At 41.2% G+C, this 25869-nt stretch overlaps 1 protein-coding gene across 2 annotated transcripts in view; it reads left to right on the forward strand.

Moving 5' to 3' along the window:
* The first annotated feature begins 1544 nt into the window (after nt 1-1544).
* Nucleotides 1545-25869, forward strand: part of RNF24 (ring finger protein 24) — a 79253-nt gene continuing 54928 nt past the window's right edge. For both annotated transcript variants that reach the window (XM_070419967.1, XM_070419968.1), the window contains exon 1: nt 1545-1622. The gene's annotated coding sequence lies outside the window, so the exon portion shown is untranslated. The remainder of the gene's footprint in view (nt 1623-25869) is intronic.

Consider the following 25869-nt stretch of genomic DNA (forward strand, 5'->3'; position numbering starts at 1 on the left):
GCAATAGCCCTGGAGAGAGAAGAGGAGGCCTGATTTAGACAAAGTGAGAAGTGTCAGTAAATCAGAGTTGAGGCCTGCTCCAAATGGGAGCTAGGATGAAGGGGGAGAGGGAAAAGGATCCTGAGGTTCTTGGCTTGAGTGGCAGGGGGGAGAGGTGTTGACAGGCAACGTTGGAGGAAGAATGCATCTCCCACATCTTTCCTTTTGCCATACTCTACCTAGCACATGCCTTCATCCATCTCTCACTTTGGGGACTGTGACAAGTGGGTAACTTCTTGATATCTGTCTTTACTTCCCCCTTGCTTTGGAGGTTTATGGTTTGCCAAAACGGAAGGAACTTGCCTGCAGGCCCTTTCCGTGATGACTTTTGCTTCCCAACATTAAGTCATTGAGCTGTTTATGGTTTATGTGAGAGGCCTGGAAGGTAGGAGAAGGAAGGAGAACCTCAAGGGGCACAAGGAGACTAAGGAAAAGAGAGACAGTCATTTCTGTAAGCCCTGAGCTGCCGTGCCTACACTCTCAGCTGAGGAGCCTCAGAGGGGATAGCTGTAAGCCTGCAGGAGGCTCCCAGAATCACCAAAGACTTTTTTTTAGCCCAAGACTGACAGAGCCAAACGTTTTGGAAACAGGAGGGCGCCTCCACAGAATACACTGTCTCCCAGAGATACTTCCCCAGACCCTCAGAGCTGCGTTGGATAGAACCTAGGCCTTAGAATTAGACAAGGGCTGGGGGAGGGGGTCAATTGGGGGAAAAGGAGACATATGTAAAACTTTAGACAATAAATAAACAAAAACAACATCTGAGAATATAGAAGAAGAAAAACAAACAGTTGCCGATCTTGTAAAAAAAATGAAAGAAGAAAGAAAGAAAGAAAGAAAGAAAGAAAGAAAGAAAGAAAGAAAGAAAGATTAGACAAGGGCTGAGCCAAGGTCAGTTTCTTGACTGCCCTGTGGAATGGGAGCTGGGGCTGAGGGGACTAGGTCAATGCAAAAAACAAAGGGATGCGCTCTTTCCTGCATTCTTTCCACCCACTGGGCAGATCCTGGATCTCATTCATCACTGAGGTGCCAGCACTCAGCCGCGAGGACCTGCAGCAGGCGAGACAGATGGAGGAAGGGGGCGGTGAGCACGTTATTTCCATCAAACTAATGGGAACACCTGTGCCCTGGGGGCTGGCAGACTGGATGCTAGGAAGCAGATGGCGTTCCAAGGTTTCGCTTTTAAACATGCTTATAGGACATGCAAAAGTACCAAAGATTAAGCGAGGGGACCTATTCGCAGCAGCTCCGCCCGTGGGATTTCCCCAGCAGGCGAGATGGGACCAGGACCAGCCCAGCAGCACGGCGCCTGCGCACTGCAGACCCTGAAGCCCGAGCGTCCTCAGCGAGGTGGGCGGGGGAGGCCGGGGCATCCGGGTCCCTCACCCCGCCCCGCTGCTTGAATGAGAGGCGCGGCGCCCGCCCCTCCCCCGCCGGGCCCGCCCCTCCCCCGGGCCGCCCCGCGCAGTCTGCCGCCGCCACCTCAGCCGCACTCGGTCCGGACCGACGCTCTCCACCCACAGCCTGCCGCTCGGCTCTGACGGTCCCGCAACGCCCGCCGCTGCCTCCGCCGGCGCTCCCGAGTGAGTGAACCGGCGAGGGCCGCGCGCCGAGGCCCGTCGCCCCCGGGCTGGGGCTGAGGGGACCGGGCGGGTCTGGGTTCGGGATGCTGAGGAGACCGCGGGCCCGCGCCAGCCTCCCACACACTCACTCCGGCCCCTCCGGAGGGGGGCGGGGAGGAGCGGGACCGCGGCCCCGGCGGGGCGGGGCGGGACGCGGAGGAGGGTCCGCCGGGGTCGGAGGGTCCGCCGGGGTCGGAGGGTCCGCCGGGGTCGGAGGGTCCGCCGGGGTCGGAGGGTCCGCCGGGGTCGGAGGGTCCGCCGGGGTCGGAGGGTCCGCCGGGGTCGGAGGGTCCGCCGGGGTCGGAGGGTCCGCCGGGGTCGGAGGCTGAGTCCAGCACAAAGGGCTGCGCGGGCTGTCACCGGGAGGTCACAGGGAGAAGGTTCGTGGCGCCCCGCACGCCCCGCATGCCGGTGGCCGGCGTCGGGCCCCGGGGAGTGGGAGGCGGCGGGGATGTGCAGGAAGGCGAGGCTGGCGAGCGCGGCCGCCTCCTCGGTGTTGGCGGTGGGAGCGCGCCTCGGGGAGCGCGGCGTGGCAGTGTTTTCCTGGTCCCCATCCGCTCCTCCCCTTTCTTTGTGGCGTTTGTCTCGTGGTCGTTTGTCACTGTGTGTACCGCTGTGGTCTAGGGTGCGAGCTCCCGCCTCGGCTCCCTCGGGGCGAGTCGGGCGGCGGCCTCCCGGCTGCGGGTGGGGAGCGCGAGCGCTTGCACACGCCGGGGAATGAAGGACCCTTCTTTGTTTGCAGAAGCCTAATGGGGTGTGTGCGTGTGTGTGTGCGTGCGTGTCTCCTGTGCAGTGAATCCGAGATCATTAAAAAGGGTCTGAGGAAGAAAGGACTTATTACTTCATCAGACTTTTACCCAGTTCTGTCCCTGATGTTCTTTCAAACAGTGTTTTGTTTGTTTCTGACTGTAAAACCGGTGGGTTTCGGTCATGGAAAATGTATGTCTGTATTCCCGTGGATCTCTGTGTTTAGAGCACATTGTTCGGAGGGCTCGGTTAATGACAGAATGCTGGGGGGGGTGGGGGGGGCCTGGGAACACTCCGGCACACGCAGGACACTGCTTTCGGGTGTCGCTCGTTTGCCGTCTGTCCCTGTGCTCATGCACGTGTATGGAGAAGCGCTCCGGGACGTCTAGGACCCCGTTTTCTCAGCTCCGCGGTCCAGGAAGGTTTTGTTTCTCCCTGCCCCGCGTGAAGGAGAAGGCGGCCCAGCAGGTTCTGTCCACCTTGCTCTTGTTCTTAATGCGTTGGCACCGGGCTTTATTGCATATGATTACCCTGGCATGTGCCCTTGCTTTGATCCGAGTTTTCTTGTCTTCTGTGGTCTGGCTGTGCAGCCCAGCTCAGTGGCTCCTCTTACCGGACCACTGGGAAACAGAACACCTTTTGTCGTCGCCCTCATCCCCAGAGAGAGAAGGAAACTGCAGGTTCCCACAGGCGTGCACTTGGTCAGTCAGACGAGCTGCCCGACTTTGTCGTCTTCCTAAAGTCAGGAGACCCCGAGTTACAAGCTGATGGAGACCCTTTAAAAAGGAGCCATTCTCATAGCACCCCAGCTATTCCTTGCTATTTCCTTTGGACTTTTTTTTTTCTTTCTCTTTTTAAACCAGATTTTTATAAGCTTTAGGAGATAGTTGATTGCATGAGCTTTTACAATATTTTTTATAATTCAGTTTTACCCGTATAGTTTTGTAAAGTGATGGGAAAGTAGTTAAAGTTAGTGATAAGGAACACACCTCCAACATATATTTTTGTGGTGATCTTTGATTCAAAATAGTGGCGGTAAAAATAATTAGAAGGGCTTACTGGATGATATGAGTAATTGAATTGGTTCAGTTTTAAGATTCTCGTGAAGATTCTTTTTTAATCACGTGTATTTTAATTTGTGGTAGTTTTCAGTACAAAACAAAATGTAAAGTAAGCAATCTTCCACAGCATTGTTTATTCCCTCTATTAAAAACATCTGCTTTTAATTTGAAAGGGGAAGCTTTCCGTCCGTTGTATTGGGATCCATTATTCTTTGTAAAATTCTTACCTGATGTTAGCATGGTCAAATTCTTTTTTTTTTTTTTTGTAAATGTTAAAATTAGTAAAAGTTGACTTTTCAATTTGGAGAAGTTTTGGTTTTATGAAATAAAATTATAATAAAAGTTTAATATCAATGATTTTTACTCAAAATAAGTTAACTTAAAAACAAGGGCTTCATTGATTTCCTTAACTGGTATCACTAATATTGAAGCAACTCCAATAATTTATAAACTGCCCACATTCAATTTTTTATTTTTATTTTTTAGGAATCCCCTTAAAACAAACTATAAGGGGAAGTCTTAGATGAACAAAGTAGTAAAACCGGAGTTGTCGCTGAAATAGGCTTGCATAGTACCACAATATTGTGGAACTTTAATTTTGCAAGAGTGACTTAGCTATTGTTTGAATCAACAAAGGAACCTAAAAACATCCTGGTCTTGTTCAGCATTCTGTTAACTAAATCTTTACCAACCCATAGTTTAGCATTTCCTATAGTAAGATGATTTTAAAAAGAATTCTAAAGTAATGTCTGTATCATCGAAATAGATTAAATTATGTTAAATGCTGTTTTAGTAGTAAATATATTCTTTATATTCATTAGAAATACCAATATTGTTATGTCAGTGATGGTAATAGCAGGTATGGTGACAGTTACCCAAAACGGGGATACATTACCCCCCCAACAATGTCTGATAATAAAAAGTAGAATGTTTTTTCTGTTGAGCATTTTCTATCAATATTTGTTTTCTGTTTCAAATGACAATTTAGTCTAAAATCAGTAGCAAAGTAACATTATAATGTATTGGACTTAAGCTATGTGAAATTGCCATTTTTTTAGATTGGGGAGTAGTAAAAAAATCAGCAATTTTATATGGTTCAACCACTTTCAACTCTCAGCAGTTCTTTCTGGTATTTACCTTTATTTCTATTTCATTTTTAATGTTTAAACTGCTATTTCTTTATTTTTCACCTTTGGATATTTGGGTATTATCTATTTTAGAAGTCTTTCTACCCCCTACTCATACTTAAATTTTATAGTTCCCAGTTAAGTCAGTTTTCAGTATTTATATGACTGTGACAATGTACCTGTTATTCACAGATGAGCCAGGTAGGATCTAATATTACATTTTCTTTCTTGTACAACTTTTGTTTCTCTTGAATTAAATAATTACCTCTTTTGTTTTTCATTTACTTTTTTTCTATGTACCAGTTACTAATTCATCCTCAAATTCTATGACAAAACTAATAGTCTTTCAGTATTTTCAAATAATCTGTTTCATTCTTTTTTTCTAGCTGTCATCTAAGACTTTCCTTTATCATTTTGGGAATTCCCTTTGCCTTCTTCCTGTGTTAGATCCTTTATTTCCTGAATCCTGTGTTTCCCTCATTCTTTTTTTTTTTAATTTTTTTTTTTATTGATTTTTTACAGAGAGGAAGGGAGAGGGATAGAGAGTTAGAAACATCGATGGGAGAGAAACATCAATCAGCTGCCTCCTACACACCTCCTACTGGGGATGTGCCCACAACCAAGGTACATGCCCTTGACCGGAATCGAACCTGGGACCCTTCAGTCCTCAGGCCGACGCTCTATCCACTGAGCCAAACCAGTCAGGGCTCCCTCATTCTTTAGTAGCTTCCCGAGAAAGGGCGCATACAAACTGAAATTCCTTCCTAAATTCAGAACTTGCATGTCTGGAAATGTCATTTTACCCTCACACTTGAATAGTGGTTTAACTGAATATTGAATTCTAGATTGAAAATTAGTGTTCCTCTTTTGAAAGCATTGTTCCATTAGCTTCCAGTATTGCTCTTTTTTAAAAATCCTCACCTGAGGATATTTTTTTCATTGATTTTTTAGAGAGAGGGAAAGACAGAGAAATGTTGATGTGAGAGAAACATATCAATTGGTTGCCTCCTGCGCTGCCCTGACCAGGGCCCAGGCCAGGGGCTGGGGGAGCCTGCAACCGAGGTGCATGCCCTTGACCAGAATCGAACCTGGGACCCTTAGGTGCCTATACTCTACCCACTGAGCCAAACCGGCCAGGGCTAGTATTGTTCTTGAGAAGTCCAATGCCATTCTAACCCCCATTTTCCTTTTTCCTCTCACTCTGAAAGATTTTAAAATCTTTTGTTTATCCCTGGTGTTTCTGATATTTCATGATGTTTCTTAAAACATCTTTTTTTTTTGCCATGGGACAGATAACATTTTTCTCAAATGACTATATGGTATATATGTCCATGCAAACACTATACACACGTCCCATCTCATCCAATATGCTATTCTTTATGGTGTTGACATGTCTCCATCAAGAGGTGGGGGTCTTTGTTTCCTCTCCTTGAACCTGTGCAGACATAAATGCTCTCCAGAATGTTGGGTCTTAAGACAAAATCATAATTTAAGAGCACAGCAAAATGATCAAGAGCATGTACCTTGTGTGTGTGTGGGAGGGGGAGGTAGGGGGTACCTTTTTATTTTTTACTTTTAAATGGAATCATCACTGAAAATGTCAGCATCAGAGAAAATTTCTTCAAGCAGTGAAATGCAGTCACCTTTGAAATCAACACAAAGACTACCAGGTACATTTTTAAAAATCCACCGTAGGGCGTGGCAAAACCATTCATGACCAAAAAAGAAACACTCTTTAAGCTTCACGATGAAATATGTCACGACTAAATATGACATGTATTATTTGCAACAATTTCTGTGATGAGAAGATAGACAAATGGAGCTATGTAAACCACAACTTGATTGGACATTGTCAGTGACTTTGTGTTTATCTCATAGATTTTTTTTAACCCATCAATTTTTTTTTTTCTATTTACAGCTCCTTCTCCCTCATCTAGCTTTTCCATGAGTGGCTGAATATTACTGGAGAACTTCAGAGTCATGATTAAAAATCTGAAGTGGGCTCTCAGCACCACCCAGGAAAAAGCTACGAGATTCCTAATAAGACTTTTTTTGCCTATGACTATTTAATAATTTCTCCCCACTCTTTAAACTCATGCACAGCCCACCCCTTTCCATACTGATAAGCAGGCCTCATACTTCATTTAGAAGTATTCAGACAGATACCCTTCATCTTTCCATCACTAAATCTAGAAATTTACCTTCCTTAAGACTCATGTTTTCTGTTTCTATCAGAGGTTAACTCCCCTCCAACTGTATTCCCTCATACCTACTCAAGGACTCGACTCCTGCATTTGAGCCCTCTCTAGCATTAGCAACTCTCCAGGGTACCATTCATATCAACATACACACATGCTCTGATATTGCCCATCTTTGAAAACTGAAGAAAAAATTACAACAAACAACTTTTCTCTGACCTCGCATTCATCTCCTTCTGTTTACTTTCATGGTTATATGTCTCAAAAGAGAACTCTGTATTTCTTCCCTACCTCCTGTATAATACATAGCACTCTCTGAAAATCTGTTGTTGGCTGATATTTTTGTCTCTTGCCCCCCATTGGAAGGTCAGCTTCAGGAAGGCAAGGATTTTATCTGTTCCCACTATGTCCCCTAGGACAGCAACTGGCACAAGTACCTACTCAATTATATTGGGGGGGGTGGGGGGGGGGAGCACAACTGACATTTTTAATCTAGTAGAGTGAATAGCTCTTTCCTTTTAAGTTTTTCTAACAAAGTCAAGTTTTTTTTAAAGATATTTTTATTGATTTCAGAGAGGAAGGGAGAGGAAGAGAGAGATAGAAACATCAATGATGAGAGGGAATCATTGACTGACTGCCTCCTGCACGTTGGGTCAAGCCCGCAACCCAGGCATGTGCCCTTGACCAGAATTGAACCTGGGACCCTTTGGCTGATGCTCTATCCACTGAGCCAAACTGGCTAGGGCAAGTTTTATTTTTAATTATTTACCACTTTTTGCTACACTTAGAGTGAAAAATTATGAAGATTATATTAATGATTGAATTTTCCCCTACATTACGTTACATTAAATTCTTTCATAAACATGATTTCATTGGCAGTCTTGCACCTGGATTCTGGAATCAGACTGGTTGGAGTTGAATTTTAGCTCTTTCACTTTTTGCCATGTGACCTTGGTAGGTTTCCTAACCTCTCTGTTTCCTCATCTGCAAAATGGAAGCAAGAGTATAGTACCCAGCTGATATGTTTGTTATGTGGATCAAATAACATGTAAAATGCTAAACTCATTACTTGATGTGGGTGTAAATCTAATGAAAAATCTAGTTATTTGTATAGCCTTCTTCAATTTCTAATATTTGATCTGACTTAGTCACTGTAATATTTTTTGTCCAGAGTACTTACGTCTCCTAGAGCAGTGGTTCTCAACCTTGGCTGCACATTAGAATCAGCTGGGAATCTTTTAAAAAAATCTTTAAAAGATTCCCAGGTGATTCTAATGAGTAGCCAAGGTTGAGAACCACTGCCCTAGAGTATGTTGGCTTTAAATGTGATTCAGCTGTTTTTAGTTTTATGTTCGTTTGTTTTTTTCTGATTCCTTGCCTCTCTATTACCCAGATTATCCCAGGTGATAGATGGGTAAAATGATCTACAGTTGACACATGAGCACCCCACAGCACTTTCCAGTAGTTTGATCATTTGATTAATCATTTTGATCACTTGATAAAATATTATTGCAAGCCAAGCCCTGTTCTTTATTTGGCTTGCCTAGGAATGAGGTTCCTTCTTCATGTTATTCCACATTAAGTTTTCTTATTTCTGGAAATGCAATACATCATCAACAGATTTTTTTTTAAGTAGTTATAAGACTGTTGTTTTCACTTACTAGTTAGCTGGGAATATAAATATGTGTAGCAACACAAAATCCACTATGAGGGCCAAATGAGGGATAAAGACAGGCTCTGTAGAAGTTCAAAGTAGGAAAAGTCGTGTCCTGCCAACCTTAAGGAATTCTTACAACTTTTTTGCATGTTAAAAGGTTTGTTTTAACCTATTCCCATATTATTTGTTTTTATTTTGAAAGCTTGCTTAATAATCATGGGAATAGTTTAGATTTTAAGCTGATAATATACAAGCTAAATCCTAGAGCAGTTTTTAATTTTAGAAATTGTTTCTTGACATAATTAACTTAGCAGTTACTCTGCCTCTTTCTTCTCTTATCTAGGTAAGCAGTAGGGACTCCAATTACCTGAGCATTTTTGACATCAGAGTGTGGTGTTGGGTAAATTTAGGGTTCAAAAAGAATGCCAGATGGGTTAAAGGAATTGTGAGCACTCCAACTAGTGCAGTCCATTGAAAGCCAGCTGGCTGAGCCTCATCTGCTCTGGAGGTAGGAACCAGACACTTTGTTCCATGCCAGCTGGCCCAGGAGTAGCTGGCCAGTGGCTTTATTTTGGTTGGCCATTCCTGGGAAAGCCAGCCTGGGACCCTCCAGCTGCCCTAAGGATCGTCTGAAATCAGAAAGTTGCTCTGTGCTTCCATGATGCTCTAGGGCAGTGGTCTGCAAACTGCGGCTCGTGAGCCACATGCGGCTCTTTGGCCCCTTGAGTGTGGCTCTTCCACAAAATACCGACTTCTGCGCATGGGCCACGAAGTTTCAATCGCACTGTACGTGCGCGCCTGCACGTGGTATTTTGTGGAAGAGCCACACTCAAGGGGCCAAAGAGCTGCATGTGTCTTGCCAGCTGCAGTTTGCCGACCACTGATAGGCAAACCAAAAAATTTATGAACTACCTGTATCTCCTATTGTTCTTACCCAACTCTAAGCATGAAAAATTATGCTCAGCACTCTAAATTTGAAATAGAATTTAGGTATCATCTCCAAATAGGCTCTTCACCTTGGACTAGAAGAGATTGGCAAATAATGAAACACCAGAGTATGAGCTAATTTAGTTTATGGGAAATGGGTGGGAAGGGAAGTCAAAGGTGTAGGCTTCCATTCTTTTCCTTTAGCGCAAAAGAAATTGCAAAACTTTTTCAAAATATGTTGAACATCTCATGCTTGGCGGTAATTAAATGAAAGTTTTTGCTTAAACTTATTGTCCCTGAAAACAAGCGTTAAGGCATTTTTGTGGTAGTAAGAGAGATATTTTAAAAATCATAGTATATCAATAGCCAGGGGCAATATTATACCCAGAAAGTCATCTTTCACCTCAGCTAATCTATGCCAAAAAATCTTTTATGCTAATACTTTACATGCATTGCTTATTTACTCCTTACAGCATCAACCCTCAAAGAGTTGTTTATGGGTGATAAAACAGAAGGTCAGAGAAGTAACCTTTTCAGGTTCACAAGGTCAGAGGCCAGGTTTAAAACCCAAGCCTTCAGTCCTAGCTGGTTTGGCTTAGTAGATAGAGCATCTGCCTGTGGGCTGAAGGATCCCGGGTTGATTCCTGTCAAGGGCACATGCCCGGGTTGTGGGCTCGATCCTTAGTAGGGGATGTGCAGGAGGTAGCCAGTCAATGATTCTCTCTCATCATTGATGTTTCCATTTCTCTCTCCCTCTCCTGTCCTCTCTGAAATAAATAAAAATATATTTTTAAAAAACCAAGCCTTCATCCTTTAGCCCACCAGATAGCATAGTTGATGTTATCAGTTTTCACAAGAATATATCTCTTTATTATTTAGATACTATCCTGCACTGGCACTTTTGGAAGACCATTGATAAAGGAAATTCAGAAACCTTTGCAGAAAATAGCTGGAGAATAATGAGACATTTGGGGAGCATCTATATTCTGATGCTCTTGAAGTAATCATTGCAAAACTACTGCAATAAATAAAGATGAAGAAAATAAAAATGACTTGTTAGACTTAGAATGGGACAAAAGAGCTATATAGTTTCATAAGGTTGCCATAACAAATTGCCACAAAATTGATGGCCTAAAACAACAGAAATTTATTCTCTCACAGTTCTGGAGGCCAGAAGTCTGATGACTTTCTGGGTATTGACAGTGCTTCTATACTTCCTCCCAAAACTAGGAGAGAGTGATTCTTCCAGCTTTTGGTGGTTCCATATGTTCCTTGGATGTAGCTACATAACTCCAATCTCTGCTTCTGTCTTCACATAGCCTTCTCCTCTTTCTCTCTCTAATAAAGACACTGTCCTTAGATTTAGGGACCACTGGATAACTCAAAAATGATTTCATCTCCAGATCCTTCACTTAATTACATCTTCAAAGACCCTTTTTCCAAATAAGGTTACATTCACAGGTTTCTGGGGCTATAACATGAACATTTTTTTTTTGAGGTGGGAGGTGGGGGTTACCATTCAATCCACTGCAGTGATAAGCACTTCCTTAGTGATTTTCATTTTGACTGCTGCATCACACAGAATCCCATATTAGACAGGTATTCGGTAGATCGGGATACAAGGTGGGGAAAGGTATTGGAAGTATAGAAGGACTGAAGTTCAGAGGAAGGTTAGGGGAGTCAAGGAAGGCTTCATAGAAGCTGTATTGCTTGTGACAGGTCTTGAAGGATCAATAGACTTTTTTCAGATGGTTGGGGTAGCCTGGAATATGCAGATAGTAATAGTTGCAAAGATAAGGATCCTTCTTCATTTGACTGAAGTATGGTACTTCGAGAAATAGTGGAGAATAGAGTTGAGTAGCCTAAGCCAATTCCTAGGAGGCCTTTAATGTTAGTAGATAAATTTGTATTTTGTTTAGAGTTGCTTATCCAGAGCACTGTATTACAAGGGTTTCTAACAGGCCTTCATAGTTATTATAAACACTTTGAAAAATAATGTAGTGTTTTTTTTTCTATAGAAAGATTTTCAGGTTAAGAACCACTGCTCCATTAGAAATAAAATGTTGCTTTATGCTTTGAAAGATGTCTCTGGAAGATTATTGATTTTCTGTTTGGTTTACTTTACTTGGAAGATAATTTGAAAATGGAGCTTCAAAGAGTCTTAGTCAACACTAACTGAAGAATACGTTATAAATTTTGCATACTAAAAGTTAAAATACTCTCAGAGATGTGAAGTAGGTCCTGCGTTCATAGAAAACTGATCAATTACACAAAAAGAAAAACAGCATTCATTTCAAAATGCAGCTATGACTTGTTTTTCTCAATTTTCTCTATTTCAATTCACTACCACCATCCATTTAGAACTCCAGAATTATATAAAATCATGGCACAGTTCTGAGGGGAGAAAACAGACAGCTGCATTTCTAAAAGTTGTGGTTTTTAAAAAATATATTTTGTTAAACTGTTTGTTCTCTACTGTGGGTTTTCAGTGGAATATACTTCAGGACTAAAACTATGTATTATACCGCTGTCCGACTGTTTTAGTCCGATCAGGCTGCTATAACAAAATATCATAGTCTGGGTGCCTTACAAGCAACAAAAATTTCTCACAGTTCTAGAGGCTGGGAAGTCCAAGATCAAGGCCCTGGCAGATTCTGTGTCTGGTGAGAACCCACTTCCTGGTGCATAGACGGTACTTTTTGTTTGTCCTCAAGTGGTGAAAGGGATAGGGAAGCTGTCTGGGGCCACTTTATAGGGCACTAATCCCATTCATGAGGGCTCCATCCTCATGACCTAATCACCTCCAGATATCATCACACTGGGATTTAGGTTTCAGTATATGAATTTGAGGCGGGGGGGGGGGGGGGGGAGCACAAACATTTAGTCTATAGCACTGACCATGTGATACAAGGAGAAAATTGATGTTTTCCATATAACTGACTCAATTTCTAAATAATCAAATGCTTTGTTAATTTTTTCACTGATCTATTTATATTCTACCTGAGATTAATATTACTTAATTGATTTACCTGTACTTTTTTTCAGGCTTCTCTGCTAAATTTTTTTAAAGATTTTATTACAAAACACTGTAGAGCCCTGACCAGTTTGGCTTAGTGGATAGAGCGTCGGCCTACGGACTGAAGGGTCCCAGGTTCAATTCCGGTCAAGGGCATGTACCTTGGTTGCGGGCACATCCCCAGTGGGGGGTGTGCAGGAGGCAGCTGGTCGATGTTTCCCTATCATCGATGTTTCTAACTCTCTATTGCTCTCCCTTCCTCTCTGTAAAAAATCAATAAAATATATATTTAAAAAAACAACAACAACACTGTAGATACACTCAAAAGTAGATAGTACAACACACCCCTATATGCCCATCACTCAGTTTCAACTATTATCAAGATTTTGCCATATTTGTTTCATTTACTTATTTTTCTTTTATCTTCCTTTGCTGAAGTATTTTAAGCAAATCCTGGGCATTTCTGTATATATACCCTGACATACTTCTATATGCATCTCTAAAAAATAAGGATATTGCCTTATAGAACTAAAATACCATTCTCACACCTAATAAAAGTAACAATTACACCTTGGTATCATCTAATAGTAGATCCTATTCAGGCTTGCCCAGTTGTCTCAAGAATATCTTTTTAGAGATGGTTTGTTCATAGTGGGATTCATAGTCCATAGATCATACATAACTGGTCATTTTGTCTCTCATGTCTATTTTGATCTAGGGCAGTTTCTCCTCCCTCCCTCCCTCTCTCCCCACCTTTTAGTGTGTGCCATGAACTAGTTGCAGGAACCGGGTCAGTAGTCCTGTGGAACTTCTCACATTTGGGATTTGTATGTTTGCTTCATCATGGTGTCAGTTTGTTGCTCTGTTCCCTTTGTTTCTTACAAATGGAAGTTAACTCTAGAGGCTTGATTAAAATCAGGTTTAAGTTTTTTGGCAAGAATGCTTAGGAGGTCTGTTGTGTCTGGCTATGCCACTACTTTTGAAGTTAAAAGACCCTAGTGATAATCATGTCAGTATCATTTGTTTCCTCCTATGTGGCAAAATGGTGATATTCTTATTTTGACATTTCTTCCACATTTATTCACAGTTGTATAAAGAAGACCTTTGCTTCATCAACTAGGGCTGTTTGGGGTTACCCTGAAATACATTCTGTATGAGGGACTGCCAAGTAATTTTATACTATTGTATTCTTGATAAAAGATAATGAGTTTGAATAAGAATAAAAGGAATTGAATTTATCTTTTGATTTAATGAGTGTTACAATAAAATTCTGAGTACTACAGCAAAATGTGGATGATTGCTTTTCTTTACAAGTGAGATGTGTTTACCCATTGCTCTGAAAGTTAAAGGTGGAGATATATAAAAGCCTTTTTATACTGGAATCAAGCGGTGGAAAGAATACTAGATTTGGATTAAAAAACTGAGAGATCTCTGGAGTTAATTTGGCTCAACCCCTAAATGTATAATCCATTCATTCTGCATAGACTGGGGTGTGTGTGTGGGGGGGGAGTGTATAAAATATTGTCAGCATTTTCATGAAATTGTTTATAGACTAAAGAAAACAAGATTATGTGTTATCGAATTAATGCTTTAAAATGTTTAAAGGCAGGGAGAATTCTCCACTGAATATTATTCTTTTAACTTAAATTACACTTCATGGGAGAAAGTTCTAATGATCATAGTTTCTCATAATACATACCTCTTGTTTAACTTCATGGCTTCACATTTTTATTCAGCACAATTACTGAATAAAGTTATGCTAAATAAAGCCTTACTTATTTGTCCTCCACTGTACCTTAGACAAGTTTGTTTTTAGTTGTCATCTGAATATGTGTATTCTGGGAAAAGTAAACTTGATATCAAATGAAAATTAAACAGGTCAGTGTTCTTAGGTTAGTTACCATTTCTAGACAGCCTCTAAACATCATTTGAGAAGGCCATTAAAAGTATATGCTAGTATGATTTCTCCTTAGGTAAACTTTTGCTATGATTATATTGTTTATTTAAAAATGATAATACTGTGGGTCTTTTGGGAATGATAAAGAATGTCATTATATGAAGAAAAGCTTTGCTTAAGGGTTGCATACTTTACTGGAGTAAATCTGAATGATCCTGCTCCTTTGGAACAAACAGTGCTTACTGGTTTCCAATTGTATTTAGCTTTGGGTTGGAATTTGAAAAAATGAAAACCTAAATAAAATAGGTGAAGTTCCCTGACTATTCAGGTGAATACACAACAACAACAACAAATGTCATTATAAAGGAATACCTCAAAAGATCATGGATAAGAACAGTATACTTATTTTAGTCTGTTGAGCTAAGCATAAAAGCTGATTATTCCTCATTAGGACACTAAAATGGTTTTAGTGCTGAAAATTACATTTTCCTGTTGAATTAAACAGATGCTTGTAGAATACCTACTGTGTGCAAGTCATTAGACTAGGGAAGTGGTCGGCAAACCACGCCTCACGAGCCACATGCGGCTCTTTGGCCCCTTGAGTGTGGCTCTTCCACAAAATACCACGTGTGGGCGCGCACGTACAGTGCGATTGAAACTTCCTGGCCCATGCACAGAAGTCGGTTTTCGGCCTGGGCGAGTCTATTTTGGAGAAGTGGCGCTAGAAGAAGGGGGTGTCGGTCGACAGGAGACGCGGTGCATGGGGGCCGCGGATACGCAGCGCAGGGGAGGTACATTGTTTTGAGGTACGTTCACTGAAGTCGACCCCTTCCAACTCTCCCATCCACACTCGTCTTGTATACTTGTTTCAGATAGAGTGTGGATGGGAGAGTTGGAAGGGGTTGACCTCAGCGACCGTACCTCAATCAGATTGAGGACGTTTTTAGCAAAGGCCAGCTTAGGAGTACCCTAATTAAGTTAATAACAATGTACCTACCTATATAGTTTAAGTTTAAAAAATGTGGCTCTCAAAAGAAAATTCAGTCGTTGTACTGTTGATATTTGGCTCTGTTGACTAATGAGTTTGCCGACCACTGGGCTAGGTGTTCAGTAGTAGAGTTGATTTCAATATTTGACAGAAGATAGAAAGAGCCCTCTAAAAGTTGTTTCAACTATGTTATTTCATCCTAACTTAATATAACCAATAGTTTCTGGGCTTAGGCCTCATCATGCAGCCTTTGTCCTATTTTCTTGTTTGTTAAGTGCTGTGTGGGCTAGAGAGTGGTGAGCACAGGGATTAGTGGGGTTGAAGCTCTGCCCTTTGGAGGCCCCAAAACATAGATATATATATATATATATTCTCCTTTTCTGTCCTCTGCCAGAAACCACCCTTTCTGTAAAGGGTGGTTTTTGTCTGTTTAGGGATATTTCAATTATTTCATCCAGTATGCTGCTTGGATTTACCATCTTACCTTTATTTATATTAATACCAATTTATTGAATATCTTTTAAGTGCCAGGTATTGTTCAGTCTGAATTTATAGAAATTCCACATCTTGTGGTAAGAAACTTTATTATTAATGAAGCTTAATGAAGTTAAAACCATTACAGTTAATAAAGTTAAGGTATATAGTTCACTTGTGGATTTATTAGATCTGAGGTTGTAATTTTAATATTGTTCTGGAAATTTTACATATGATCTCACTTAAAAGATCCTGTAAAGCTGAACAGAACTGGCTCCTCATGAAGAACTTCCTTCAGGCTAAGATAACTCACCACAAATGCAATGAAATTGATGGAGCCTGCATTTAGATTTTATTCAGACTAACCTCTAGCTCTTAATAAGTTCTGGGATTTGAATAAGTTCTGGCCCTACTATTTGTTAATAGTGTGACCTTGGTGAGTCACTACCTCTCAGCTTCAAATAGACATATTTATAATGGAATGCTTCATAGTTATTGAATTTATTGTAATTGAATAACTTCAGGGTTATTGTGAGTGTAATTTATCTTCTTTAATAAAGTGCCCTCGTAATGATTGTTGTTGTTAGGCAAGGGATGGGACAATGGGTATGTGAAAATAATCTCTGCTACATCTCAGTTCTCTCCTTTTCACAAACATGAGATCAGTTATGCTGCCAGCTTTGTCTGGATGCTGAGCTGTGGCTGGTTAGAGGTTCTATTGCACTAATGGTCAGATGATGTAAAAAGTTGTGACTACTTAACTGCCCTACATACTTTCTTTTTAGGAAATTGTGGATATATAATTTTTTTTAAGTATATTTTTATTGATTTCAGAGATGAAGGGAGAGGGAGAGAGACATCAGTGATGAGAAAGAATCATTGATTGGCTCCCTCCTGCATGTCCCACACTGGGGATTGAACCCTCAACCTGGCATGTGCCCTGACCGGAAATCGAACCGTGACCTCCTGGTTCACAGGTCAACACTCAACCACTGAGCCATGCCAGCCGGGCTGGATATATCATTTTTGATGGTTGTCTTAAGTCAGTTCTCTCCCCTCTTCCCCTTTTTAAACAGCTTTATTGAGACTTAGTTTATATTCCATATAGTTCACCCATTTAAAGTATACTGTACAATGTATATTCATAGAGTTGTGTATTCATTACCACAATCAATTTTAGAACATATTTGCCCTAGCCAGTTTGGCTCAGTGGATAAAGTGTCAGCCTGCAGACTGAAGGGTCCCAGATTTTATTTCAGTCAAGGGCATGTACCTTGGTTGCAGGCTCTATTTCCCCCCAACCACCCCCCCCCCCACCTCCATCCCCGTCCCCCACTTCCTCCCACACTGGTCTGGGCAAGTGCTGGAGGCAACTAATCTATGTTTCTCTCTCTGTCTCTCCCCAACCCTTTCACTCCCTCTAAAAATCAATAGAAAATATCCTCGGGTAAGGATTAACAAAAAATTAAAAATTAAATTTTAGAACATTCTCTTTATCATCATCCCAAAAAGAAATCCTACTTCCCTAGCCATCACTCCCCAATCTTGCCACTCCTTTCCTGGCCTAAGCAATCACTAATCTACTCTTTCTGTCTCTCTAGATTTGCCTATTCTGGGCCTTTCAAAATGGAATCATATAATATGTGGTCCTTTGTGACTGGCTTCTTTTACCTAGCATGATATTTTCAAGTACTACCCATGTTCTCTTTTTGTCATATTAAGGTGCTCAGAGGGACACTGACCTATCCTGTAGGAAGAAGTGATGAAGTGACTCTTTTTCTAATAAAGAAAGTTGACTGGTGTTCCATAACTGGTGTCCCAGTTGCAAAGATGAGAAAAGCCCTATAAACATTTACTGTAGCTGCAAACCAAAGAATGGTGTTCTAGTGTAGAATGTGGAAAAGATTTATGCCATTTGTGTACATGAATAATGTCATGATTGTTTGTACATCTTTCACTGTGGATAATAATGTGTAACTCTACAGGTGTATTTTAACTAAAACTGTTGCACCACTGTCATTTTTATTTGCTATTTTCTTCTCTCTTTTTTTTAAAAACTGTAAAGCACCATACAAATATAAGGCACTATGCTTTATTGTCCAATCTCTCTGGGACTCTGTTTCCCCATCTTTTAAAAGCAGGAATTACATTAAATTGGTGTTTCTTCTTTTTTTATTAAATTTATTGGGGTGACATTGGTCAACATGAGCATATAGGTTCCTGGTTTGGGTTTCTATGTTATAAGATCTGTATATTGCACCATGTGCCCACCACCCAAAGCTATTTTCCTCCTGTAGCTAATTTTCCTGCTGAGTGTTCTGCATAACTCAGACAAATTATATATAATGCCTTTAGTTATATGCTACATATTTTATCTTTATGTGAGCCTGATGAGCTAAATGCTAGGTATTTTATTTAGGGATAAACAGTGATTATGTATTAGTATAAATGAGTTGTTGGAAACAGGATATATGTAAGTACAATCCTCAGAGCATATGTTCCCCTCAAATTTGTGGCTGTAGTAAAAAAAAAAAAATCCCAGCCATTTGATTTTGAAAAACTCAACCTCTCTGTGGCTCAGATTCTTCCTCTGTAAAAGTAGGGCAATTGGGCCCTAACCAGTTTGGCCCAATGGATAGAGTGTAGGCCTGTGGACTGAAGGGTCCCGGATTCGATTCTGGTCAAGGCACGTAGGTTGCAGGCTCAATGCCCGGGGCGTGAGGCACCCAATTGATGTGTCTTTCTCACATCAATGTTTCTCTCTCTCTGTCTCTTCCCCTCCCTTCCACTCTCTCTCTAAAAATCAATGGAAAAATATCCTTGGGTGAGGATTAACAACAACAAAATAAGTGGGGCATTTGGACTAATGCAGCAGTTCTCAACCTGTGGGTCGCGACCCCTTTGGCGGTCGAACAACCCTGTCACAGGGGTCGCCTAAGACCATCCTGCATATCAGATATTTACATTACGATCCATAACAGTAGCAACATTACAGTTATGAAGTAGCAACGAAAATAATTTTATGGTTGAATCACAACATGAGGAACTGTATTTAAAGGGCCAGAAGGTTGAGAACCACTGGACTAATAATTAGTGCTGACGTTCTTTAACTCATGGTTCTGTGAAAATAATTGGTAAATGTGTTACTGATCATTCCAGACTACTTTCTACATCACATAAAGAAAATTGAATTGTAGCCCTAGCCAGTTTGGCTCAGTAGATACAGTGTCGGCACAGACTGAAGGGTTTTGGGTTCTATTTCAGTCAAGGGCACATATCTCGGTTGCAGGCTTAATCCCCGACCCCCGTCAGGGACCATGCGGGAGGCAACCAATCAGTGTATCTCTCTCACATCAATATTTCTCTCTCTCTGTCTCTCCCCCTCCCTTCCACTCTCTCTAAAAATCAATGGAAACTATTCTTGGGTGAGGATTAACCCAAAAAAGGAAAATTGCATTCTAATGTCTGTTTTCCTGTGTTCTAATTAGGATCCATGGTCTGATACTCCAAATTGTCTATTAATACAAAATAATTTAAAATAGTACTCACCTAGAACATCAGTATGTTAAATAGATGGGTTCATCTGTGACAGAAAACCCAGAATAAGTGCCTTAAAATGAGATTAAAATTTATTTCTCACTCATGTAAAAGTTGGCACAGATGTGGTATAGAGCTTCATGGCATCATGGATCTTTTACAGATTATCCCTTTTTCCCTCTTAGCACTCTGCCCTCTTCTTAGGTGTAAACCATATTCTTATTGAGCAAGATGGTGACATACACAGGAAGCAGGATGGAGAAAGGGATGAAGTAGAAGGTAGAAGGCACCTTCAGTGCTCTGTTAAGCATGATTCCCAGACATTTCTATGTGCATCCATTGCATTGGCTAGATTTGAGATATGTGGCCATTCACAGCTGCAAGGAAAGCTGGAAAGTGTAGCCATGTGCCCAGCTAAAAATTCTAATTAGAGTGGAAGAAAGGGAGAAAAGATTTTCGGGTTTGGGGAGTCTCTACTATAATCTGGTTAATGATAAACAAAAGAGAAAACTAAGGAGCATTTGCAATTACATCTCTTCCTTCTTTAGTAGCTGTTTCTAGTAGGTGATATTGGTTCTCTAAATGGAAATGTCCTTTTAAAGGAGAAGAGCTGACACCGTCTTGGAAACATCTCTTAAGAATGTTATTTTTGCCCTAGCTCGGTTGGTTGGAGTGTCGTCCCATGCATTGAATGGTTGAGGATTCAATCCCCAGTCCGGGTGGTTGTGGGAGGTAACCAATTGATGTTTCTCTTTCTCTAAAATCAACTTAAAAGAAAATAAATAATAAAAAATTTAAAATATTGTTAGATGTCATTCTCTTTTCTGTAATTGGGTTAACGCACAAGGATTTTCCAAGAGAGAATTCTAGATATATTTCCTAATTTTAATTCATGAGTTTATATTATGATTTATGAGCCAGCCTCTTGTGAGTTCAGTAACCCCTGGGGAAACTGATCAAGCCGAGAATAGACTCAACCGTACAGTGAACATACTGGGAACATATAACTGCAAGGCTTCATGTGACCTGAACCACCCCTCTCTCATTCCTGATCTTGAAGGGAGGGAAATCACAAACTTGTATAGTCTTACTATACCCATCTATAAAATCAAAATAATAGTGTTTAGCATGATGAATATGACGGGTGTGCTGGGGCTGTGGTCTCCTCTCCGCGTTCCGCACGGAGGGGGAGACTTGAACCGATTCGTGCAAGTAGGAGGCGCTTTCGGGATTAAAGAATAATGAAAGACAGACATAAAATAGATTAAAAGCTTGGGCTGGGTGTGGTGCCTGCCCTCTGGAGGGACAGGCACAGAGAGCCTGCCCTCTGGAGGGACAGAGCACTCAGAGAGAGCCAGCTCCGAAAGCTGATTTATTATATACTCGAATTACAGGAAGTTACATCACATCTGGGTGAACCTTTGACATCATGAGATCCATCCCCTGAACACTGGGCGGGAGAGTCAGACTGGGTGGCGTCCAGTCTTTGACTGGTCCTGCCCTCAGGGAGTGGCTCTGCCGTCCCCCTGAGTCCCAGCTGACGTAAATTAAGCCAAGTGTATTCTAACGGCCCTTAACACCAGTGGTCTTATAAAATGTTTTAAAGTAGGAAAGAACTTCCAGGGTTAATGATATGGCAAGTCTTGACTCTTAAAACCCCATTTAGAGAATTATTCATGTTTCTAGATTGTGGCCTTTTCAGAATTTTTGAGAATAAATAATCAGCAGAACCAGACTATCCTCCAGAATATTGAAATAATATATTTCATCTGCAGCATTCTCTCAGCTGCTCCATTACCTGCCTGAAATCATCTTAAGGATGAAGTCTTCCCATCTCTCTCTTAAAAGAACAAAGTGATCCCAGTAAACAAAGGAGACCATGCTTAGGACTATAATATCTAGAAACTTCAGTTCATTTTCACCAGTGTCAAAATACCAGGCAGCCTGTACACTTTGCTGGATTCATAACTATTTGAGGCTTGCTCAGTGAGTCATGAGCATTCAGATGCTGCTTTATGGCTGTAGAATTATCTTATAAAAGTAAGATCTCAAAACCAATAGGCTTTTGATTTACACAGATTAGCCATCTGGAAATTGTGTTGAAGAAATGCAGCTAAACTAATGACTGTTTCCCAAAATTCCCTTCTCAATCTGAGTCACTTCAGAAAGGAGTCCACTTGTGGCCCAGGCTCAGAGATTTGGATCTGAACCAGCATGGCCCAGGAAGATGAGGCCCAGGCTCAAATTATCCCTGACTCAGGAATATTCAAACACTAACCTCAGTGCCAACCTTGCAACAACAACAAAAAAAGACCTTGATCATGATGATGAGCACTCCTGTATGCCAGGCACATCCCCCAGAGACAGATGTTGTAATTTGCCTTAGTTTACACATGAGGAAATTGAGACATGCCTATGGTTCCGGAGTGGGGAGTAGCTAAGCTCAAGTCTGTAGTTAATGCCTCAGCTATGGCATCTTCCATGAAGCCCTCTGATGTACCCTCATTTCCTGATTAATGAATTTCTAAGCCACAGAGACATTGTTTTCTCTTATTTTCAGGGATGTGTTTTTCATTTGTTAGCTCGTTCTCGTTTTACCACTCTAGAATTGCTTGTGTTTTTACTAAACTTCCTTGTTTCAGTTTCAATACGTATAACTTATACATCTAAATCTTTCCTCTTCAGGGATCCTAAGCTCCTGTATGAATTCTGAATAACTGGTACCTTTTCTAGAATCTGAGAATTCAACAGTAAATTATTGGAATTAATGTGCTCAATCCAGAACCCTAGAGAATGGGAGGTAACCTATCAAGGTTTATAAAGGACCCTCTTGCCACTTCTCTCACAGTAACTTGAACAGGGTCTAGAGAATGTACCTTCCCAAGGGTTCAGGGTTTGAAATAGAGTCACCCAAAGCTCAGTAACTTTTTTATGCTATAGTTTAGAAAGGGAGATGAAGGAACAAAGGGGGACACCTGTAATACTTTAAACAATAAAGATAAATTTAAAAAGAAAAAGGAAAAAATGGAGGTCCATATGTAGAGCAAATTCAGCGCTGTCTAATAACTTTTTGTATACTTGGATTTAGTTATTAAATTACCCAGTCTGTAGACTGAACAAACTTAAGTCCTTTAATTTAAAACCAAATTAATCTTTCATGACTGCTCCATTAAACAGAGTTGTATTGATTTCTATCTGGTACCCTGTGCTTTTCCAGGGAATTATAACTGATTGTTGTTTTATTTTCTATGAACATGTGTCTTAAATACAGTTGACTGTCTAGATTATCACAGCCAACTCTTCCCTTTATTTATTTTGTAATGGATTTTAGAGAGAGAAAGGGAAAGAAAAACATTGATGTGAGAGAGAAACATCGATAGGCTGCCTCCCACATGTGCCCTGACTGGGGATCAAACCTACAACCTGGGTGTGTGCTGTGACCAGGAATCGAACCCATCACCTTTTGGTGTATGGGATGACACTCCAACCAACTGAACCACACTGTCCAGGACAACTCTTAGCTTTATTTAAAGAGTGGCTCTTGTTTTGGTTTTTAGGACCACTCTGGCTCTTTATTTTAGGGTGTTTCTTGGTTATCACATAGATCCAGCAGTTCCCCAGGGTGGGTTTTCAATATTCAAAGCTATTTCCAGAAATACCATGACATTTTCAAAATCAAATAAACCTTTATTAGTTTTAAAGACACAGTCTGTGTCACAGATTGGGGAAGACTAAAGAAACATAACTAGGAGAAACCAAGATGGCGGCATAGGTAAACACTGGAGTTTGCTGCCTCGCACAGCCACTTCAAAAATACAACTAAAAGACGGAACAGACATCACCCAGAACCACAGGAAGGCTGGCTGAGTGGAAATTCTACAACTAGAAGGAAAGAGAAAAGCATACCGAGACTCAGAGGAGGTGCGGTGCGGAAGTAAAATACTAAGGTACAGAGGCGCACGCCGAGCGGGCTGGCGGCTGAGGGCGCAGTAGTCTTTTTCAATCGGGAGGGAGTCTCAGGCTCTGAGCTCCAGTTCCGGGCGAGTCTCTGGGAACCTAGACTCATACGGGAGAAGCGGGACTGTCTGGCATCGGTCGGAACTCGAGGGCAGCTTTCTCTTGGAGGTACTTGTAGCAATTGCTGGGACACTGAGAAGCGGGGCCTCTGAAGGCACGACTGAGAGCAGCCATAACTGCTCGTTTGCTGGATAGCCTCAGGCAGAGGCTAGATTAGCACCTCCCTAGAGCTCCAGGACAGAAGTTCTCCCACTGCAGACACAGCTGATTCTCACAGCCAATTGGCCTGGAGGTCAACCCCTCCCAGTGTTACTTACAACAATCAAGGCTTAACTACAACAAGACTGTGCACAAAGACCACAAGGGGGAGCACCAAGAGTGTCCTCAGGTAATTGGGGAGGCTGAACCACTGGGCCCTAGAGGACACTTAGCACAGAAAACCACTTTATCAACACAAGGAAGCATAAAAAATGCGGAGACAAAGAAACAGGACACAAATGACAGAAATGGACGAAAGCAAACGACTGGATATAGAGTTCAAAACCACACTTTTAAGGTTTTTCAAGAACTGTCTAGAAGCCGCCGATAAATTTAGTAAGACCCTCGAAAAGACTGGTGAGGCCACCGATAAATGTAGTGAGATCCTCAAGAAATCTAGTGAGACCCTCGATGTTGTGATAAAGGACCAACTAGAAATTAAGCATACACTGACTGAAATAAAGAATATTATACAGACTCCCAACAGCAGACCAGAGGATCACAAGAATCAAGTCAAAGATTTGAAATACGAAGAAGCAAGAAACACCCAACCGGAAAAGCAAAATGAAAAAAGAATCCAAAAATACGAAGATAGTTTAAGGAGCCTCTGGGACAGCTTCAAGTGTACCAACATCCAAATTATAGGGGTGCCAGAAGAAGAGAGAGAGCAAGGTATTGAAAACCTATTTGAAGAAATAATGACAGAAAACTTCCCCTACCTGGTGAAAGAAATAGACTTCCAAGTCCAGGAAGCGCAGAGAACCCCAAACAAAAGGAATCCAAAGAGGACCACACCAAGACACATCATCATTAAAATGCCAAGAGCAAAAGACAAAGAGAGTATCCTAAAAGCAGCAAGAGAAAGAAAGTCAGTTACCTACAAGGGAGTACCCATACGACTGTCAGCTGATTTCTCAACAGAAACTTTGCAGGCCAGAAGGGAATGGCAAGAAATATTCAAAGTGATGAATACCAAGAACCTACAACCAAGATTACTTTATCCAGCAAAGCTATCATTCAGAATTGAAGGTCAGATAAAGAGCTTCACAGATAAGAAAAAGGTAAAGGAGTTCATCACCACCAAACCAATATTATATGAAATGCTGAAAGGTATCCTTTAAGAAGAGGAGGAAGAAGAAAAAGCTAAAGATACAAATTATGAACAACAAATACACATCTATCAACAAGTGAATCTAAAAATCAAGTGAATAAATAATCTGATGAACAGAATGAACTGGTGGTTATAATAGAATCAGGGACATAGAAAGGGAATGGACTGACTATTCTTGGGGGGAAAGGGGTGTGGGGGATGCGGGAAGAGACTGGACAAAAATCTCGCACCTATGAATGAGGACAGTGGGTGGGGAGTGAGGGCGGAGGGTGGGGTGGGAACTGGGTGGAGGGGAGTTACGGGGGGGAAAAAAGAGGAACAAATGTAATAACCTGAACAATAAAGATTTAATTAAAAAAAAAAACATAACTAAATACGATGTGGGATTTTGGATTGGATCCTAGAAAAGAAAAAGAACATTAGTGGAAAAACTGGTAAAATTTTAATAAAGTCTACAGTTCAGTTAATAGTGTTATATCAATGTTGATTTCCTATTATTGTACTATGGTTGTATAGGATTTTAACATTAGGGAAAGCAAGGTGAAAGTTATATAGAAATTCATACAACTTTTCTGTAAATCTAAAACTATTTCAAAATTAAAACTTTATGTAAATATATATATACTGATCCAAAGTGTTTGTGAATTATGATATTGGCCTTTCTTGAGGTTCTCTAAGGCAAAGATGACCTAAATACATCAGTATACTAGCACACTCACTGCCCATAGGAACCAGTGACAGAAATTGTTTCAAATATTGCCAGTCTGGTGCAAGCTTAGTAAGGCCCATGGAAGGCAGCAGGATCTCATGGGAAGCATAAGGATTTGGTTTCAGTCCTGAGTTTCAGTCCCTCTTTACCACTGACTAGTGGTTTCAGTTTGGCCAGCCAACTTGACCTTTCTGAGTCTCAGTTTCTTCATCTGGAGGAAATAATTCCCAGCCCATGGAGATTATAAGGATTAAGTGGGATTTATGTATTTGAATGTTAGTCAGAAACTCTAAAACACTGTAAAATGTTCATTTGATTAATATCCTAAGGAATGGTTTGGGGGGGCGGGAAGGATTCCCTAGTTTTGGAGATTAGGCTTAGGCTGGCTCTCCTGAGAGTCCGCCCCCCCCCCCCCCCCCCCCACGCCGCCCTCTTAAAGCTTGCCTTTTATTTCTTTCTCCTATTTCAGCATTATTTTGTGCTC

The sequence above is a fragment of the Myotis yumanensis genome, unplaced genomic scaffold, assembly GCF_028538775.1.
Source record: "Myotis yumanensis isolate MYYU_CA2020_CCGP unplaced genomic scaffold, mMyoYum1.0.hap1 SCAF_7, whole genome shotgun sequence".
In the NCBI taxonomy this organism is placed as follows: domain Eukaryota; kingdom Metazoa; phylum Chordata; class Mammalia; order Chiroptera; family Vespertilionidae; genus Myotis; species Myotis yumanensis.